Source organism: Micropterus salmoides, unplaced genomic scaffold, assembly GCF_014851395.1.
Source record: "Micropterus salmoides isolate LMB-PRFRI ecotype aquatic unplaced genomic scaffold, ASM1485139v1 Ms_hic_scaffold_8, whole genome shotgun sequence".
In the NCBI taxonomy this organism is placed as follows: Eukaryota; Metazoa; Chordata; class Actinopteri; order Centrarchiformes; family Centrarchidae; genus Micropterus; species Micropterus salmoides.
Window position 1 is genome coordinate 36609501 of NW_024044570.1, and position 22938 is coordinate 36632438.

The 22938-nt window shown below is 40.8% G+C and overlaps 1 pseudogene; it reads right to left on the minus strand.

Annotated features, from left to right (window-relative positions):
- LOC119894384 overlaps window positions 1-22938 on the minus strand; it is a 309889-nt pseudogene that overhangs the window by 207133 nt on the left and 79818 nt on the right.

A 22938-nucleotide genomic window follows, 5' to 3' on the forward strand; every position in this document is an offset into this window, starting at 1 on the left:
CTCATCAAAATTATAATAATATTACTGTACCATTATCATTGTGTCCTCAGGAGTCTTTGTATTTGAAAATGACTTCACATAGGTTGTGCATATGGAAGTCTTGGTCCTCGTCCAGCCAACACCGAAGAAGCCTGTATTTCTGCAGGTAGTTAGAGTCGCCCACTAATAAGGAGGTTGATGGTTCAAGTCTGCATGTCCTAGATCCCCACACCCACAAATTGCTCCTGAAGGCTGTGCCATCGATGGTAAATGTATGTGAATAATTAGTTTCTTGTATAAATGAGTGTGAATGGATGAATGTGACATGTAGTGTAAAGCGCTTAGAAACAATCCAGAAATCATCAATCTAATCAAGCCAACTCAGTTATCTGTATATGAAGGTCAAAAGAAACAAATACACATACAGAACAAGCATCTAGATGCCGCTCCACAAAGTTCCTCAACAGTCTGGACACATTGAAATACTCAACACAAAATATTCTCAAAGAAAAAGGAAACTACCAGAAATAAAAATGAAAGGAAAAAAAAAATACAAACATAAAACTGAATAGTAAAAAATAGCCTACCCCTAATTAAATCAGCCTGACAATTTAGCATTCCTATCCACAAATGGAGTCCTTAAGACTGAACATAGTAATAGATTTAAAATATCCAAATATAAAAAAGATATTAGCTAAAGATTCACAGCAACACTCCTTTACCTCAGTGGATTTAATCTAAATTTACCGACGTGTTATGTGATTGTTTGAGAATAGGTACAGTAATTTTACTTCACGTTGGGTATAGGTGTTTGCAATATCAATGTTTAACATTCTTTAAATGTGTGTGTGTAAGCATGTGTGTCTCTGCTGTGGTGGTGGTGGGAGCAGCTTTACCAATCCAGCTGCTGTGTGTCAGACCTGTGACAACCACTCAGGCTGCTCATAAAGATTAACACAGCATGCTGTCCTCAAACTGCATGTCTGTAAGTCCATAGAAAGTGGCCGGGGACTTATCTGTACTTAAAAGACTCCAACTTCCACATTTCTGCAGGATTTTCTTTTCCTGACATTTGCTTCACTTATTCACTTCATTCCTTTTGGACGAAAAGTTGCATTTCATTTTTTATGACATTCAAAAAGATTCGACTAAATTGAGTTTGGCAGCTGGATTAAAACCTCAGACTTAGACACGGAATCAAGTATGTAATAGCTGCTTATCACTTGGTATGAAAACAGGAATCACATCATTCCTGATACCAGGACATAACAATTCAGAGGAGCCAGCAAGGCAGTGTTGTCTTTTAGTAGCCTGTGCGCTTCTGTGTGTGTGTGTGTGTGTGTGTGTGTGTGTGTGTGTGTGTGTGTGTGTGTGTCTCAGATAGCCAACAGCCTGAACCGGCTCATAACTTGAAATATCACACTATTAGCATCACAGCAACCCTGCTTTAAATATCCCAGCCAGAATAGCTAGCAGCACCTTCACAGGCTCGTGTTGGCAGAACATGTGGTGACACACATCCAGTATATATCTACACACTGCCTCACAGCCAGTGACGCTCCTGTCACATTATCCACAGTTGGTGTCACAACAAAAACTGACAGTCCTGAAATATCACTGCTAAAGTCAGTAGAACCAAGAAACCAGTACCAAATTCTGAACCCAAAAGACTCTTACAGCAGAGTTAAATACTGAGTTAGACAGTCAGTGATACGGATTAACACTTCAAACTGATGTAGTATTCTTATCATGTTTTATTGCTGGATATTTGACCTTCTTTTATCTTTTTATTTTTTGTTTGTTTTTATAAAACTTTATGAAACTGCTATACCTCAATGTGTTCTCTCCAAGTGGAAATAAACACATTTTTATCTTCAAAGTCACAGACCTAGAATTATTATCAGCACAACAAGTTGTTGCCAAGAACAGACACACTTTTGCTACAGTAGATTCGCTGCACTTGCTGAGTGCAGGCCAAATTGTTTTGTTTTCTCTAGATACATTTTATTAATTCCACATCCACCATGTAGTGTACTTGGGCATGTCCTAGTACTAGCAGGCGGCTAAATATATGATTTGCACACATACATTAGCAATTGCATTTATAAAGATTTACCAGTCCAACACCAGGTGAGCGTGCATCAGTCTGTGAGAGTGCCATCTGTTTATTTCAGCATTATTATTCGGTTGATGGCCGCTCTCAGCACCTCTGCTGTAGACTGGTACATTTGTTTTATTTTGCTGGTACTTCAAGGAGGTGGAGAAAGTGATGAAAAGTAGTGACATGTTGATAGAAAGTGATGAAAAGTAGTGACATAATTCATTAAGCTTCCAATTCTACTGGTAGCTGCTCTGATCAGAGTTATTTTAGTTGCTTGACTTTATGATAAAGTCAAGCATCTAAAATAACTCATACAGTGATAAAGTCTTTATCACAGTATGCAGCGTAGCAGCTCCACCGGTGCACACACAGACACCTGCCCCTCCTTTCCAGTCTCACAAAAGCAGTTAATATTTATTATCTCTTCTTCCTTCATCATTTTAGTAGCACAACTTGTTATTTCTATTTTCATTTGTGCATTCACACAAATGTTTTATTCCCTTAGTAGTGAAGGTGCAGTGAGTGGTATTGCATATTCGCCCTGCCATCTCCCAATTATATATCACACCATTGTACTATTTTTTGAGGAGTTTGAAATAGACCCCACGACAGAGTAACAGCTAACATTTAATTTGTGGAGGAAGATGGCAACCTGTAAGCTGCAGTTCAGAGCTAGTATCCACTTCATATCATTAGCCAGATTGTTATATGTTGGTGGAAAAATATTGTTTTTTTCCCATAACACACGCACAAAAACATACATATTGATATGGTGTGGTATCTGATACTTTGACATGATATATACAGTATGTGACATGACGTGGTATGACATAACATTAAATGCCATGACATCATGTGATGGCATTATAGGATATGTTATATGGTATATTGACTGCATTTATCTGGTGTTATAAAAGCCATTTTGATCTATTGCAGTCCCTGCATATTCTGCTGAAAAATTCTGCAGAATAAGTCCCAGCCATTGCATTTTGTCTTTCCAGTAAAGGTGAAGCTTTCACACACTTCCTGCTTCTGATACCCCTGATTTTTCTCTGGCATCCGGCCAGATGGCAGAGCATAAAAAACATTTGAGCACAGTACGTTTTGCTGCTGTCCTCATTGACTGTCTGACGGAACAGTAATTTAGGTCATGAATCATGCAGGGCACATAAAAGACAACACAGTATGTCTTAATAAGCCCCTATGATAATATTCACAGACTAAAGCATTTTGCTTTAGTTTAGTCCAGACAGAGCTGACAACATTATAGATGCTGGTATATGTGAGATGGAAAGGTGAAAAAGCAACAGTCACAGAAGTAGATGTGCTATCCTGAGCAGTTGGGACATTTCAATTTTAGTTTGCTTTATTTATTTATGTATATTATTTATTACAGTACAGAACCTATGTGTGTTTCTCCGTGATAGCAAAAGTTTCAAACAGCAACAGCAGCATTATGTCAATGACTTCAAAACAAGGACAGAATAATCACAGGAGGAAAAAAATGCATTTCCCTGGAAGCTTTGAAATGGAAATGAAGTGTAGTATGTTACCTGAGTAAGACCATCTACTGCCACCAGAGACATGTAAGGAAATCCTCCTCCTTTATATTTAAATATTTGATGTGAAGACAGTGTTACCCAGAGAATATAGTAGTTATTATAAGTCTAATTATCATAATGACACTCTGACTCAGCAGTGAGTCACTGATGGGGTTCTATCAGCTAAAAAGAAAAAGTTCTATTTGAAATCAATCTGTTGATCCACACATAAACATGCATGCACACTCCCACATGGTATTTAAATTGAATTTAAATTTAACAAGAGATACCATACTTCTTCTTTGTTTGAGGTATCTTTGTTAACACAGGAATGTGCATGTTAATGTTTAGTAATATCCACAAATGGATTACTGAACAGGCTTAACTGTCTGAAGGCTTATTAATGTTAATGTTACTTTACAGTCACAGAGCTCAGTTAAAAGTTGCTCCTTTAGTATTGAGTATCTGCAAACCTAATTCCAATCCAATATTTGTTTTTTTTGATTTTCATAATACAGCAGCAACATTTCATTCGAGCACGGTCACATTAGCAAATTCAAAACAGCAACAGTTGTGCTTTAAGAAACTAAAGGCTGCATCTCAGGCTCTTTTTGACAGTTTGCTATCATGTTTAGTGTGCTGTGGCATTCTGTACAGTCTGTGCAGAGGAGTGTTGGTGTGGATCTGCTGTCACAGGAAGGGTTGGGCAGGAGTAGGACAGCCTGTCTTCATCACCAGGGTCAAGTCAATACCGAAGTCCAGGTGCAATTTTTCTATCTAAAGCAGTGCCTGAGAGTTCTGCTTTACAAATGCCACTGTGTGTAGTCATTTTGCATCTCTTTCAGCTGGTGTTTAAGCTGGTGCCTTATTCATACGCAGGGGCAGTGGGGGGCTGTTACATAGCTGTACCCAGGGGCCCATTGTCTCTGACAGTTATGTTCCCATTACAATTTTGGGCAAGTTGGGCAAAAAAAATCACAAATTTCAGCCAAATCAATGTTAATGACACCCTAGGTATCTAATGTGGAACTGCTGATGAACCGAGTATAAACCCAGCATGAGGATCCAAAATAAAACTGCAGGTTTGCAGTGATTCTTTTTCACTTTCCAACAAGGCACTTGAATAAACTATTGGATGTAACAACAATGCAATATAGTTGTCTTACATAAGGTGACAGCCTGTTGTCTACTAGCCCCACAGCTTTCTGTGTTTGAACAGATTCCGTCTGCTTCGCTCTAACTTTAGATCAGCCATCTACATATTCTGGAATATTACAGCGATATTGTCACGAACCGCTCTTCAAACTCTGTGCAACTATATGAGATCTCTCGACTACATGTGACATATGCTTTTCATTAACACCCCTTCCTTTCTCTGCTATGCCTAATGGTAATTACAAATGTGGTTGCTGCAACCAATGAGTGTACACTGAAAACAAACAAAAATAGCCCCCCCACACAGGTCAGCACATCCAGTAAACATGCCTGGTGTGATTTCCTGCAGCACCACACACAAGCAGGTTTTTAAAGAAACAGAAGGTGTGGTTAAGTCTGCAAATGTTCACTACAGTTTTTTTTCGGTCACTATGATACAGTTCACGCAAGTGTGTGTTTTTTTTCACCACTCTACAAACTACAGACTACAAACAGATCATCATCATCACTATCAGTACATCTGACATTGACTGAGTGCAACAAAAACATTTAGAAAGACATGTTTTCCTCGGCAGGATTCAAACACACAGCCTCAGTGTTGGTTGCTTAGTGCTTAGCTAATAGACACTAATCAAATTGCAGTTCTTTGTTATGGTCTTTGTTTCATTTGATAAGAAAAAAACTGTTGTTTCTTGCATCCATGATTAGAGAGGATGTCTTCATTGATCACACTTTTGATTATGGGAGATGAATTATGGAAATATTTTTTTGTGAAAGGTAATGTACAGTTGTATTTTGCATAATGTGAAACAAACTGTAACATTACCTTGAGCACTTCAAAGAGTTATTTAGAAACAAGTCCTTTTGTTTTGTCGTGGACTAAGCGTATCAATGACTTGACTGACGGAAATGCGTTAAGTCATGTTTGGATGACTTACTTACTGTAACAAATGTACTCATTGTATTTCACCAAAAACCATAGATATTGTAGTGAAAGATGTTTACAATCCAAAATCAGATTTGTATGATCTGTTTGGAGTCTTGTACTTTTTGGAACACTGCACATACTATTGATATTAGTACCATAGCAACAGAAAAAACCCCCACCTGCATTGTCTTTATAGAAAGCGGACATCATAGAGACATTTGGGCAACCTTTGGTTGCTACACTGACCCAGGCCAAATGGGAGGGGAACTTGTAGCTACACAGGACTACACTGTGACTGTGCTGGCACCAGTGATGGGAGGACAATATGGGCATGATGTGGTGAACTTACAGTTCGAAGAGCTGCAGATGTTCAAAGATCTGCCAGGACAGTGTGGTCAGCATGGGGTTCTTGGACAGGTTTCTGAGGGAGAGAATGAGAAAGAGACAGGTGAGACAGATGACAACAAGAGCTCAGTTAGGCGCTTATTGATGTTTTTATTAGGGCTGAAGTCCTGCGTCTCCTCCTGTATACCCACTGTTCCTCTAGCTTCTGTAACTCATTCAGGTTTTCTCTAATCAGTCTTTCCAAAAAATAATAAAAACATGGTCTTTGTGTTTACTGCGGTAAATGACAGGCCTTGCTGTTACAATCTGAACCCTTGATTTAAAAAAAGCTAAAGAACAACAGTAAAAAATTAATCTACTATATATTAGGATTGTTGAATAGGCCGTCCTCCTCCATCCCAGTCCTGCTGGCCAGATCAAATGAGTATAGAGAATTAGATGGCTATTTGGCATCTACAACCACTATGCTTTCTGTTAAGAACAGAACAGAACTGGATGGAAAGGTTAGATTCAAATAGAGCAGGACATGATTTTGATCTCCAGAAGTGATTATTGCATCTTCTACCTCACAACCTTACTTTCCTATGGTAAACTGACAAGTGCAATGAAGAATGATTTGATAAGATGGGAGGTCTTAACTTTGTCACCAACAGGGAGAAGTACATTTTACTAAGACTGCTATTTGTGTTCCAGCCTCTGCCCATAATTGTTCCTAGTTCTATTCTTAAAGTTAAAAAAAATTAAATTAAAACTCTTAGGCAACGAAGCATGGTAGCATGTACTGTATAGCACAAAGTTTCTTGCACCTCTTTCTTGGAATTTTGGACCACTCTTCTTTTGCCAACTGCAGGTCTTTGACATTTGATGGGTTCTTTCTACCAACTGCTGTGTTGAGAGCTCTCTACAGGTGCACTGTGGGATTTAGATATGGACTCATTGCTGGCCACTTCAGAACATGCCAGTGCTTTGTCTGAAACCAGAGGTCGGCAAATAAGTCTGGCATCAGGCCTAATTTTTTCAAGTCATAGATGCCTGGACAGAACAGGTTAATTGACCATTTATATGCCAGCATTTACTGTGTGTGTGATTAGCTTAGTTGGTAGTGCAGAGGACTCCTGTTTGGAGGAAATTCAGACAGAGGCACACAGTCAAGACATCCAGTGCCTGAAGCAGCAAAGCAAGCCCAAAACATCAGTGAACCTCCATCATGTTCGACTGCAAGGTGTTCTTTTCTTGCCTCATTTTGTTTCCTGAAAACAGAAGAGTGATTTGCTTTACCAAAAAGCTCTACTTGAGTCTCATCTGTCCACAGGACATTTTGGCTTCCTCAGGTAAGTTTTGACAAACTCCAATCTGGCTTTTTTGTTTTTCTGTGGCAGCAGCTTTTCATTCAGATGGTGACGGATAGTGAGAGCTGTTGTACACTGTGCCTGCAGGTCAGCCTGAATTAGTTTGGAAGTTGATCGAGGTTCTTTATCCACTATCCAAAGTGGTGTTGCGCACAGTGGACACAGGAACATTAAGATCTCTGGAGATGGACTTGTAGCCTTGAGATAGTCCAAGCCTTTCCAAGATTTTGGTTCTCAAATCCTCAGACAATTCTTTAATCTTCTTTCTTTTGCCCATGCTCAGTGTGGCACACAGACACACGACACAAAGGTTGAGTCAGTGTAATTTCTATATCGCCAGCACCTGTGAATTTCTACAGGTGAGTTTAATTACAAAATAAAGGAGCATCACATACTTGAAATACAATTATTAAGATTTTGAAAATATGGCAATAATTTTGTCCAGTCCATTTTTGGAGTTCTGTGTGGAATGTCTCAGATTTGTCTTTTTTCCCTGTTTTTTTTGTGTTGTTCCAATGCAAACAAAAGAAATAAACATGAGAATGCCAAAGTACTTGTAATTGCTACACCTTTCTGGGAGAAGTCGTTCCTTACGTGACAGAAACGCAGAGGTGCACATATTTTTGGCCACGACTGTGTGACTCAGGTGGACTGGAGAAAAATAAAGGGACAATGAAAGTATGGTCTGAAGCAGGGGTTTTCAAAGTGTGAGGCGGGCCTCCCCAGGGAGGTTCCAAACTGTTTCAGGGGAGGGTCAGTGAATGGAAGTGAAACAATATTATTTATCGCATTAGTTATCAAAAGGAGATCACATAGAACAGATTATGTGTTAGAGTTCAGAGATACAGTAATTCCCCTTCGAGGGAACTCAAACTGTGTCGGTGACGATACTATGGGAACGCCTCGGGGCGTGGCAGGGCTGAAATCATGAATGAAACTACTCCAATCCTATTGGCGTTGCTAGAACGGTAGCGTGTGACGGCATAACTGGAGGCGTATATAAGCACACCGGCACATCGGACACATTAGATTTTAACTAAGCAGCACGGCTATGGAACGATGCCTCGGGTGGAGGAAGCGCTCGCGAGCTATCTTTCTCCCACCCTCACTTCATTCCTTCAGACGCTGGCACTCCACACCAAGCCGTGTCGGACGACATCCGCTTTGGTGGGCGAGGCCTACATGGCAGCGGGTCGAGCTCACCAAATGCATGGATGCAGCTCTGGCCCCGATGAGGCTCCAAGGCGTCCGCATACTGAACTACATCGACGACTGGCTCATCTTGGCTCAGTCTCGGGAGTTAGCGGTTCGTCATCGAGATGTCGTCCTCGCCCAACTTCAGCGGTTGGGGCTGCGGCTCAACGCGAAGAAGAGCGTGCTGACGCCCTCCCAAAGGACTACGTTCCTAGGGGTGGTGTGGGACTCAACGACTATGCGGGCCCACCTGTCTCCTGCACGCGTCGGGTCCATTTTGTCCACAGTGACCAGAGTGCAGTTAGGCCGCACCATAACTTACAAACACTTTCAGAGGGTGTTGGGTCTCCTGGCATCAGCGTCCAGTGCAATACCTTCTGGCCTGCTGCACATGAGAGCCCTGCAGTGGCGGTTGAAATCCAAGGGATTCTCCCCGAGGGGAAATCAGCTCCGTCTGATACGGGTTACGAGCAGGTGCCTTCGTTCCCAGTCAGTATGGAGGAAATCTTGTTTCCTGTCCCTCGTCATGTTGCCGAACAATTATTCGACAGACGCCTCACTCGCGGGATGGGGTGCGGTCATGGTCGGCCGCTTTGCGAGAGGCTCCTGGCAGGAGCATCATTTCTTTTGGCACATAAATTGCCTGGAAATGTTGGCGGTGTTCAGAGCTCTGAGGAGTTTTCTGCCCGCCCTCCGCGGCTGCCACGTCCTTGTCAGGGCGCCAATACGGCAGTGGTGGCCTATTTGAATCACCAGGAGGGTCTGCGCTCGTGCCCATTGTGCAAGCTGGCACATCAGATCCTCCTATGGTCCCAGCAGAGATTGCTGTCCCTCAGAGCGATGTATATCCCTGGGACCCAGATTCAGGGAGCAGATCTGCTGTCGCGACATGGGCTGAGGCCCGGGGAATGGAGACTCCACCCCCAGGTGGTGGAGTGGTTGTGCGAAGGTTCGGCCCAGTAGCCGTGGACTTGCTTGCGTCTCGAGAGACTACGCACTGTCTGCTCTGGTTCTCCTCCCCCCCCCCCCAGCCCGCTAGGGCTGGATGCCATGGTGCAGACGTGGACGAGGCTGCGTCTGTATGCTCTTCCCCCAGTTGCTCCGCCCCCGGGGGTTCTGGAGGGGGTCCGTCAGGACGGTGTCAACCTACTGTTAGTAAGTTTAAATGCCACCTGGTGTAGAGAACGGCGGTGGACCCAGTTACCTGCCCGGTGACTATGGTACTGGAGTTCCTCCAGGACCGTTTCTCTGTTGGACAGAAAAATTTGAAACTTTGGGCATAGGCCTCTTGTGTCTCTTGTGGGTGTTCATCAAAGGCAGAAGAAAATAGAAATACTTCCTAAACAATGACACTATACCATTTTTTACAACAGACAAATGGAGTGAACATTGCATACTGTCGAGTCAGGTCTTATTTTAGGGTTAGATGTTCAGTGTGATTTTAAAAGAGGTTTTCTTACTTCAGGAAACCGGAAGTCGATTAAGTTCTGTATTGAGCCCCAAAACAACCTCTAAAAATGTCTTTGACCAGACGCTCCATCTGTTAAAACTGTGACTGCATTTAAGTGTGAATGTCTGTGGAATAATCAACTACCCACAGACTGATATCACTTAATGTCTGGGGATGTTTCATTTGCTGCCATTTAATCCTTTTTTACACCTAATTATAGCTTTTGTAAAAGGTGGCTTTCATATTTTGTCACCCTGCGCCTCCAAATGTTGGATTATAAGGTTGACTCAATTTAGAGTAACCCCTTCTGGGTCCAATAACACAACATACAAACACAAGTGTCCGTCTCCAAGGCAGATAAAGCCAACCATCAAGAGCGTGAGTGGAGGGACGAGACATCCACCGGAATCCAAACCACCTCATTATTATCAGTGATGACATTATTAAAGCCTCCTGTGTAGAGATGTCACTCTGTGTGTGTGTGTGTGTGTGTGTGTGTGTGTGTGTGTGTGTCAGTACACACTGCTAAAAAACATACTTGACCAGATTTTTTGATTATGTTACAGACTCCACTTCCTCTGGTGTATGTATGTAGCGAGCCCACACCCTCCACTGTCACTCCACTGCAGAGCGCCTCGTGTCACAAGCGCTGTTGTTGATTCAATTATCACTCTCTGCAAGAATTTATTTCATTGGGGACGTTCAAATTGACATTTGTACTGATGCACAACATCGGATGAATTGTTTTGTCCATGCACTTTTTACTCTATCTTAAAGTAGACGTCTGTTCTATGTTTATCTTTCTCATGTGCAGCTCCAAACCAACAATTGTAGCTCATTTTGACCCAATACACATATCCGTGCTGCTGCCCCAAAATACTAACAAGAGCACCGCATGTTAATGCACAATTTCCTTTGTAAAAATGAAGCTAAATATTTGTGAGGTGTTTTTATTGATTTACCACTTCAGTATGAACCAGTGGGCTTCGCACTGAACAACACAGACCAACCCTGTCTCCAAGAAACAATATGTATATACAACTAATTTGCCACAGCAAATGTTTTGCAGTAAATGATGCTGCTCAGACATAACGAGAATGGGAATTTCAGTTGTTTTCTGACAAAATATCTGATCATGCAATACAAGATTGAACTGGATGGTAGCAACAGTGCAGTTTAACTTTTTTATCGTTATGTGTAAACACTTGCTGAGGTTGGTTAAGGTTAGGGTACACAGCATAATTGGTCAAATTAATTAATTATTTATTAATTAATTTTACTTTATACATTTCTAGGAGACAGGGTAGAACAGACAGAGAGATGGCCTGTATCAGTGTTAGGTTGGTTAAACTTGTTGACAGTGAGAAAGATATAGAATGATGCCAGCCTCTTAAACATTTAAGGTGGTATTAAGGTAAAGAAAAAAATCTGTCAAGTTGGCCAAACAAGTCCTCTTACCAAAACAGTAAAACAGGTTTTTGTCACTGCCATTATGACTGTGTACTGACCCATGGTATGTGAACAGCCTACACGACTGTCGACAATGGAGCCTTGAGATTTATTTAAAAATTGAAACGCCCTTACACATTATTGCTCCTTGTACGCTCTGCCTTGACTTGACCATTGGCATATTTTTATTTATTAGGCTGCTTCCATCTTACCTATGGATCTACACCCTTCAGAAAAGTATGGAAAGATATTGTCTTCACTCCCAGGACCTATTCTTACTATCCGTCCCTGAAGTCCATACTGAATTGGGAAAAGGTGTGCTGCTCCCTCTGCTTGGAATCAGTTTGTAAAATGACCTGGATCTTCAGGAGCTGGTCTCACAGGATGCATTTAAATTAATTTTAAATGACTTGGAGGCAGGCACATCTGGCTGTAGATGTTTTGACTGATTCATACTGCTCCTGTTTGATTCCAGATGTTGATGACTTGTGACAAATATACTGATGAATATTTTTGATATTTTATGATGATCAGGGTAAAAATATCCTGTTATATTTTTTTTCATTACAAATCCATTCACTTACGTTTTATGTAACTGTTAATTGTGCTGCTGCCTGTCTTGGCCAGGACCCTCTTGAAAAAGAGAGTTTTAAAGAGGTAATATTATGTGTTTTGGCTTTTCCCCTCTCCTTTATTGAGTTTTATATATCTTTTTTGTGCATGTAATAGATTTGTGAAAAATGAAGTGAAAAATCCTGAATTCCAGCCCAAAGGGAGTTCCAATCTCCCACAGAAAACTCTGCTCTGAACTGCCTGAAAACAGCTCGTTTGTAGTTCAGCCTTTTCTTCCCTTTTTTTGTGACATCACAAGAAAACACGCAGAATAATGCTCGCCTAGCGGCTAGTCAGACACACCCTCAAAAACACCAGTGGAAAAACAGTGAGCTGCAGCACACAGCTCTCCTCTCCCTACCAAACACTAGCTACCCTCCAGGCAGTCAGTGGACATAAAGTTGTTCCTGTGATGTAGAGACAGAGCTCAGTTAAAACTTTATGGATGAAAGATACTTTTGTTACAGATTATTAACTCACCACTCTGAAACTCTTGCTCCAGTCCATGTTGCCAAGCTGGTAAGGGGAACATGAACCGAAGCCATGTTTCCCGGCTTTTCAGGACCCGCCCTTCTCTGCTTCTGATCGGCTATTAGTCCTTAAGAAATGCGCTTGTGCAACTCCCAACAAAGATCATTTAGAAAAGAGGAGCTGCAGCAATGTGCAGTATGACAAAAATATGGTGTTTTTTGAAAATGAAACCACGTAAACCTGTTCTCTTACAACCCCTAATTAAGATTTTGAACCTGAAAATGAGCATAATATGAACTCTTTTATCTCAGCTTAACTATTCCCGGTTAAATGAAGGTTACAATAATAAAATTATTATTTGTGGTTTGGTCTGCTGCCCACCTCAGTGACTTTATTTTAAAAAAAAAAAGACTAGCGAGAGATCCAGTGAGTGATCCAGACCATCAGTGGGGAGGTGAGAAATACAGAAAGGTCTGTTATATTGGTGGTAGATAAGCAGCATACTTTGCAGTGATGAGACAGTTTTATTTGTACTTTACAAAATACACTTTACAGGTGGTGATAATAACAACTAACTGACTGGAAAATGAAATGAAGATGATGAAATCATTTCTCATTTTTACTGGTGAATGGAAGTGTTGTAAAGAGTTGCCACACAACATCTGTTCAAGTTATGAAAACATGATTACAAGCAAACACACACACACACAATGACGCACATATTCAATCAGAGCAGAAGCTGCTATATTTTCTTCTTTTAATTAGGGCTCCTGTGTGGTGACACACAATTAGAGCAGTTGATACTGATTGCGGTCCTTTTCAGCTGAGAGGTCAGAGAGTGGAACTGGACTAGAGGAAGACATAGAGGGACCGAAATAGAAAAAGTAAAAGTGAATGACAAAAAAACAGAGGGAGGAGAGGAAGACAAATGAGGAGAAGGAGGTGAAACTGACGGTGAGAATGAGAAAGAGACTCGTGGGAGAACAACAATAGAAACGTGTGGTTTCTTTCCAGAGTCACCTTCAAACTTGGTCAACAGGAGATGAGCAGATAATAATAATAAACACACACTGTGACAAATTGTGTCACAACGTAAGTACATCATTGGGACAAGAGGATGAATGGCCTCCCTGTGTCTGGGGAATAATGTAGCTCTCCAAAATAATTCCTTTAATTGCATCTGACAGTATCTGAAACACTTCTGTGTCCCAATTCCATATTATACTCACAATATAAGCAGCGCTGGGGTATTACTCAAATACAGTACTGTACTTAAGTACATACAGTGCTACTGTACACTTTGGAGGCTTAGGGACATGGAAGTGGGTTTTCACACCCGTCCCATACTACTCTCACAAAAATACTCCTGTCCTGCCCCAGTCCTGGAAGAATGACTCCCACTTCCATTGTATTTTTTACTCCACTAATATTTTGACAGGTATTTCCAGGGGCGTTTTTAGGATCTTGAAACATTGGGGGCTTAGCCCAGCCCATAAAACTTCATATATTCACATAATAACTGACCCCCCCAAAGTTAAGTCTGTAAAGCAGTATAGCAACAGTAAACATCCTCTACTTATACGGCACAAAACTCACAACAACACTATTAACTCTCATTTTGATGTTGCTAAATTGTAATGTGATGTGTTTTATATAATTATAATAATATAACAACAAAACTGCGACAGTATGAACAGGGGGGTCTGGGGGTACGTGTTAAACACTTGTTTTTCTGCACCAATTTCTGCCTTTTCTGCATCAGTTTATTGTGGAAATTATTTATGTAAAGGGACAGACAAAATTCAGGTAGCCCACAGGTGGCTGAATCTTGGTGAGCCCTTTTCACTGGTTGCTTTTAAATGACTTGAAGGCTGGCAATTCTACTCGTTTGATCGTCCTTGTTGCTGAATTGTGGTGACTATTTAAGAACATTTTGAGATTTTATGACCTTGTAACTGATTATTTATTTCCATCTTAAATGTGCAATTGTACTACTGCCTGCCTTGGCCAGGACACTCTTGGAAAAAGAGATTTTCTGGTTTAATAAAGGTATAATAAAACAATTTAAAATCTAAAATGCAGAGCAGCTCTCAGGGTTGCTTTCAGATATGTTTCTCCTGTAGATCAACTTTTAATATCATCACTGCTGAATCAACACACACGCAGACGTGACTGATTGAGGTAAACTATTTAAATGTGCATGTGGCACCTTTTTACGTCATCAATAAAAAATCATTTTAATTCAGTTAGAAACTCCTGGACTTTAATAGCTCCTGTGTTTCAGCAGGTTTTCTGCTCATGTTCAAAGTTCTGCACATTCAGAATCTAACTGGGTTCTCTGACGTTTCCAGAATAAAGGATATTTTGAGAGGTCAAACAGGATAAATCATCATAAACTTTGCAATTAATCTGTGGTCCATCTGCGTGCCGCACCGTGTGGAAGTGATCCATGGTAGTGTGTGGATTTAATTCTTGCATGTTTTGTTGTGCAGGATCACAGCCCTTATGTGTTCACATGAGGAAAGGTCAAGATAGGCTATCAGAGTAAAAATGGACTGTCTATTGCATCAGACCAGGCAACTTATTATATATATATATTATAAAATATTCCTGCAAATGCAGTGAAGAAGCTGATTATCTGTAATTTAGCTATTTCTACAATTATTTTCCTTTTTAAATCTCCATGGAGGTGTTTATAAGATCACTTTAATGTATCACTTTTGCTGCCCAGCCAATTTTTGTTGCCTGTGCTTTTTATTATGGACATGTAGCCAACCAAACCAGGCTGCCAAAACAATCTGATTATTCCTGAAACATCTAAATAATGTTCACAATGCAAAGAATGATTGTGGCAGTAACAGGAGAGGGTGTTGCAGACACATCACTGCTGCCTTCAGCTAGAAGTAACAGCAGCACAAAAGAAGAAGCTGCACCGGCATCGAGCAACTTTATTTTCCTCCCTCAACATTTCTATCGGCAACATTTTGTGACTGGTCTCTTAGTAAACCGCCTCCTATATGAGCCAGCTCCGAAATCGCCTGAGCCAGGAAGGCAATGCCAAATAAAACTTTACATTAGGAAAGAGGGGGACCAAACATAGATCAGGTGATTAACCTCACCACAAATCCACAAGTTAATTTCAGCGCCTCTGCTTCAGGTGGAGCAGAGAGGACAGACACAGAGCTACAGCTGGATCATCTTATTCTCCGCTAATGTGCAGCAGAATAAATAATAACAATAATCTCTCGCTCACTCCCGCGCATGTAACGTTAGTTAAACCTGTAAAGTTCAATTTTCAGCCTTTTGTTGTTTGTTTTTTAAAAATCCTTCTGAGATCCGGGGCTTTTCAAAAAACATCTGGGGCTATAGCCCCGGATGCCCAGGGCTAACGACGGCGCTGGGTATATCTTGGGTATATATTAGTTACAGATTAAGATTTTGCATCCCAAAAACATCTTATGAGCACATGAAATACAGTAGATCACCAAAGTTCCACCAAAGACATATTTCCCCTATAACTTCTCACATGGTTCATTTAGATAACTGTTGGAGGCCCAGAGAGGTCACATTAGCAACTTCAACACGGATCAGAGAAAAGCCAAGAAAATTACTACAATGAAACACGTGTATATGAGAACTTCTTTCTTCTTCTTTTTTTTTTGTTTTCCTTTCCTTTCCTGTTTCACAACCCCTCAGAATTATGTGGTGACCCTTTGGTTGGGCCCAACCCCTGGGTTGCACACCACTGGACTAAACGAGCAAACTGCATATAAAGTAGTTCAATTTACTTGTAGAAAAGTAATTTTACATTGTTGTATTGATACTTTTACTTTAAAGAATTGAAGTCTCACATCACTGCCTACAAGGTATACACTATATGCTGAAGTTAAGAAAGCAATCATATTTTAGCAATCAATATGCAAGAAACCAAAGTACTATACAACCAGGAAATGATTAATAATTGCTCAAGTGACTGTGTGGAGTCGTTAATAGTGAGAAATCATCACCCAACTGCAGTCCCTTTCAGCTCTGCTGAGCTTTTTAGCCTCAGCTGGTTTCCAACAGCAGCTGTTTTTAGTGAAAAGGCTGTTAAAGCCCACTGTACACGACCTGCTCAGCAGCAAACAGCAGACAGACACAGGTAGAGGTTAGCTGGTGAACTCCGTGAAGCATTTAGTAGCAAAAGATTGTAATTTTCCCCTCGGGAGTTGGTAGAGACTAAAAACTGAGCTAAGGGGAGATCATCTTGGAGTTACATTCATCAGGTCATGAATGACAGATGTTACTTGATGTGTATTACACACTTTGGCAGTCAAGTTAATAATAAATATGCAACATCTGGTTAGACATTCAAAATATAGACTACTTGGTGAGGTTTAGGAAAATCATGGTTTGGGTTATAATAACTACTTCCTTAAAAACAATGAGCGCTGACTATTGGACTATTGTCCTGTGTGAAACCACCATACACAGACATTTATGCTCTGTATATTTGTCCTTTCCTCCCGTCATTATCACCCCTGCTTGTACTACACCTTCAAACATGCGTATTCACACCCAGGCGAGGAAAACTTACACAGTATTGTCTAGCGGACAAGCACGTCTGTTACACACTTTAGCCGGAGACTGGGCTGTAAGAACATTCACACATTCAAAAATGATTACTCTTAAATTTGTTTTGAACCATTAGATCCAATTTTGCATATTAAAATCCAGATAGAGCTGTATTAATTATTTCTGCGCTGTCCATGTGTGAGTGGGTTATTGACTAGGTTCACTCAGAGAAACACTTTACACATAGTGACACTTAACACATTCTTTTATACAATCATGGATCCAGTGAGCATGTGTGATTTTTCTCTTATTAATTAGGCCTTTAGGCACGATGTGAGAAATTACAATCAGGGTTGAACATATACACTTGATCTTATAAGAGTCTTATCCAAGGGCGTCACTTTGTGTTGAAAAGTGGTGGGGACATTCAAGAGCTCAGATTAGGGGTGTGACGAAACACGAGCTGTGATAATGCACGAGATTGGAGTCAGGAGAACAAGACTCTAGATACTCCAATGTTATTTAAGATAAATATTCAATGATTAAATATTCGATGGGGGTCCTCTCCCAGAAGATTTTGAGCATTAAACTAATTTCTTGTATTCTATAGACATTTTCTGCACCGATTTATGGTGGAAATGTCTTTATTAATATGAAGAGAAACAAAATTCATGTGGCAGGTGACAATTCAGAGTATAAAAATTATTGAATATAATGCAGTAATCAGTATTATTTAATGTAGCACTTTTTTGCCTAATTTACTTTTTTTGACCAAGACAGATCTCTTTCTTCTATTTACATTGCAGAGCATGTTTTCCTATTGCACAAGTAAACCTTTCTCATGTATGTTTATTTTTTATTTTACATTTCTTGTTGCAAGCTAATTTTCAGAAAACCTTTAGGAAGTGCCTTCAAAAAGTGTTGGGGACATGTCCCCAGCGTCCCCAGTGTAAATTACACCTATGGTCTTATCAGATTCAAAATGTCATAGCAGTCAGTATGATGATATGAAGGAACTTCCTTTTGTCCCTCAGAATGTACTGAAAACCCAAAGATAGCCAAAAGCAGTAGTCTCACCTTTGAGAAGCTTGAACCATAGAATGTAATTTTTACTTGAAAAACACTTGACAATTAAAGCTGCAAGCTGTGTTGGGTGGGCCCAACTTCCTGTTGCCAGTAGGTGGCGCTACGACTGTAACTGAATATTGGCATGTAGATGTGTTCTGGGTGGGACTGTTATCAACCTTTTTTTTTTAGCATGTACAGTGAAGATAGGATGACTTCCTGTTTCACGGCAAAGCATGGAACTTTGTCGCAACGCCACAGATATGCCGTTGAAGTAAGACTCACAAGATTTACAACATGACATCATCAATGTGTTAAGGATTTTGAAGTAGATATAGTCAACTTGCAAGAAGTGCTTCATCACAGCATTGAAGTAGTCACTTCCTGTTGCCAGCAGGTGGCGCTATAACTATGGGTGAATATTGGCTTGTACATGTGTTCAGGGCGGGACTCTTATTAAACGTGTAAAATTTAGTACAAATGTGAGCATGTACACCAAAGTTACAACAACTTCCTGTTTCATGGCAAAGCATTAACTTTGCCGTCACACCACGGACATGGCATGACAAATTTTACAACATGGCATTGTCCATGCGTTAAGGGTTTTCTGGGACAGTTTTAAAGTTGATGTGGCCAACGTGCTAGGAGCTGCCCATCTCAGGATAAAACATTTCTGCCACCTGCTGCCACCTGCTGGCAACAGGTGAGTGAATGATGGCATACGGATGTGTTCAGGGCGGGACTCTTATCATACATGTCAAATTTGGTGCAGATGTGAGCATGTATACTGTTAAAGTTATAACAACTTCCTGTTTCATGGCGAATCATCATTTTTCAACGAGAACTCACCGTCGGGTTTGGGCTGCACAGTGTAAAGTTGCTAAGTCCGACAAACTGTCGGCGCCATTGTCAAATTTGTTGGAAAAAAGCGATCTCAGAAAGAAGCAGACAGTTTTGCAGTTGCATTATACATTTCAAGGTTGTATTCAGGCTGGCAAACTGACTCAAACGGACGTGAATAAAATGAGAGATAGAAATAAAGCCTACCGATCACACAGTACAAGTGAACCACCGCATCCCCCGATGATTGAAACAAAAGACAACGATATGAATGATCAACACTGTTCCTGTAAAGCTGGGTAGGCAAAGCAGAACAGTAGGGCTTTATTACGTTACATTCAGTATAAAGTTAGCTAGCGTTAGCTAACTAACATTACATTAGGAACAATCCACAGGAAACATTTTTCGGGATTTATTTTAGGTTTTGGAAAGAGAATAAATCGTACTTCTCCTTTCAACCTCTCTGGGTAGCGACTGTAAATATTACAAGATGCCCCAGGAACAGCGTTTGACCATATCTTAGAAAAATACAGCCAAAAAAGTTAGAAAACGACTCTTTTTGCATTAGAGTCAATGGAGCGCATCCATGAAAGTGTTCAGTTAGAGCGAGTCTTATACTGCGCTGTGATTGGCCAGCTGTGTATTCGGGGCGTGGCTTAGCGAAGGTTCAATTGGACTAATATCCTAGGAGGAGTTTGTCAAAGTACGTGTGTAAATCGCCAAAAATGACCATTAAATCCAAAATGGCTGACTTCCTGTTGGGTTTAGGGCATCGCTCCAAGAGGCTTTTTTGTACGTCTAGACATGATTCACACACCACAGAAATGTTGTACATGTAGGATAAACTTTGGTTGGGGGCGGCTCTGTTTGGGGCACTAGCGAGCCATTTTGCCACGCCCATGTGCGTGACCCATAAAATACGTTGTTTTTTCACCCCGCCTGACGTATGTAGAAAGTTTGGAGAGTTTTCGAGCATGTTTAGGGCGCCAAAAATGAGATTACTCGGGCTCAAATTAATGAACAATTCATACAGATGCCAATAAATTTTTGGTTAACAAACTGTTCCTCTTTAAGAAGTTCTTCTGCTCATCAATTTCCTAGTAAGACTATATTAAACAATTCAATAACATACGTTATGAAGACATTATATATCATAATGAGTGCATAGAGTGAGCAATGTGAAGAAAAAAAGGCAACTCAGTATGAACACTGTTGTCAATGGTCAGTTGTGAGCAGGGCTTTAGCTGCAGCTCTCCGCATTGGGAAGCTGGTCAGCAGGCAGAGTGATGCTCTGACTGTGCCAGGAGGAGGGCTGTAATTCCCTCTGCCCTCCACTGCTATAAATGTACACACTCGTGGCAGTGGAAGGCACTTTGTATGAAAACGCACACTAAATGGCACACATACTGTAGGCTGTGTATAGGAGCTAACAGTCCCAGAGCAGCGCTCACTGCCCCCCCCCCCACCCCCACACACTCACTCCTCTCTGCATGCAGAGGGTGTCCTTTAGAAAGGTCAACCTGACTACAATAAGGCAGAAAAGGACAGCCTCGTATTTAAAACACTCCACACACACACGCACACACACACACACCAATTGTCATAAATGTGTGTGTGTTACAATTTGAATGAGCAATGAGGGAAATGAGTCATGACCATGAGAAGGTCAGGGGCTGTGTGTTTGTGACTACTGTGTGTGTTTCTTGTTTACAGAGGTGTGTGTATTTGTACATGCGCAGGTGTGTGAGTGTGTTCACGTGAGCACAGTGTACATGCATGTTACTGTGTGTTACAATCCTACAACATGTGAAAGTCAACGTGGTAACACTCAATGCCACTAAATGTCTGATATGCTGATGATATGCTGATTTTGCATAGATTTATGGAAAGCTAATAAAATCACCTGAATTGATTTTATTGTCGTAATTGTCATAATGTCCCTGCTTCCTCTGTAGCTGTATTATCGTGCTAAAGCGATCCCCGACTCTATTCTCCTTTCTGCTCGGTCCTTTGTTCCACAACACATCAGCTCAGTGTGGCGGTAGCTTCTCACAGATATGCATGATGATGGCACGGCCCTCAGCATGCTATTATCATACCCTCCACTCTGTTTGCATATCTGAGTGTGTGAGTGGAGGTAGGGGGTTGTGAGGTGTGACATATAATGAGAGACAAAAGATGTGAATCTCTGCATATGCCTTGTTTAAACACTGGTTTTATTTTTGCCATTAACCCTTTATACGAGGGGTCCTCAACTACTTTTGTTCAAAGTTTTTATTTATATAGCCTATATCAGCATCAACATACTCCTATAAAACAGGGGAAATCCACAGTGATAACTACATACTAGATACTTAATTAGAAAATACTCAGCACTCTGGGTTTAAATACAGCACTCTGCAACTGGATGTTGGACTTCCTCACAAACAGACCTCAGTCAGTTCAGATTGGCGGACTCACCTCCTTCACTCTAGTGCTGAACACCGGAGCCCCCCAGGGCTGTGTGTTCAGCCCCCTCCTGTTCACGCTGTACACCGTGGGTTTTGAGTCATGGATCGGATCATATTTTTAACAAAATATTTTGTTTTTGCCTTCAATGAGATAATAAAGTGTGAGAGGAAATGCAGGAGAATGAGAGGCAGCAAAGGGCTGTAGGTTGGACTCAAACCCAGGCCGCTGTGACAAGGACTGAGCCTTCGTACATGGGCGAGCTAAACAGCTACTTCACCACTACTAACGTTAGACCCTTATCACCCTGTGTGCATTCATAGTATTGTACGTGTGTAGATATATAAGGAGAAGTGCCTGCTATGAACGTAATAGGCCTACACTGAAAAAATCTTTGATATAAGGTCTCATTTTACTGCAATGTAGCACTTTCTCACTTTAAATAACAATTTGAAATTGACACAAAAACAACAAAATGCATCATTAACAGTTTCTGTCTGCCTCAATTTGTTGGCACTTCCTTCTGAATCTGACAGGAGGTTCCTTCCACTGCTGCTTAATATAACACACACACCGCTCTTCATAAACACCCTGACTGACTGACAGAACCAGTAAAGAGAAGAGTACATTAAAATTCATAACTTTTTGTTTCAAAGGGATTCTGTACAGTTCCCCCAATGTACGTTTATTCACACACTGAGAATTTAAAAGGCTTGGCGCATCTGTGATTAGCTAAGGATTAGCTATGCAAACACATGTGCACACACACACACACACACACTCTCACATGCAGAGTTTTAACAGTGATGGTCATACAAACCCCATGATATGGATACACATTTAAAGGCATTATGTAAGGCATATCAAAGCTTACTCACACACACAAACACACACACAGGTTCTATTGGTTTAACTGCAGACGCAACATTTAGCTCAAAATTGACACATACAAACATACAGTACACGCCCTAAGGATGAAAATCTTTATTGATTTATTATTTATGGAGTAATAATACATTTCTTTAACTCATGAAAAGTCCTTCAAGTGCGAAATAATTACTGTAGGTGTCCTTAGTGACGTTGCTGATGAGGTCTTAGACATGGAATGAACATAACAGCATCCACATGATCAGGATACTGAGGGGCAAATTCACAAAGAATGGACTGTGGCCGCTGACAGCACCATGAATTGCGTTCAGTTGCAACTGCTATCTGCCGCGTCTCATTAAGGTCCAATTCACAAAAGATACTGTGCTAATGATATAGCACATACACACCCATACAGTATAGCAGCTGAGTGCAGTTTGCCCTTGTTTTGCGTCGTTATATGTTCATCTGCAATTTTCTGTAGTAGCCCCAGTAATATTTGTCATTAAAGTGTACTGAAGTAGTATAACACATGAAGTCGAAACAATTTTCTGAACGCAACTGCGAGAACAAAACTTTCCACTCATAGC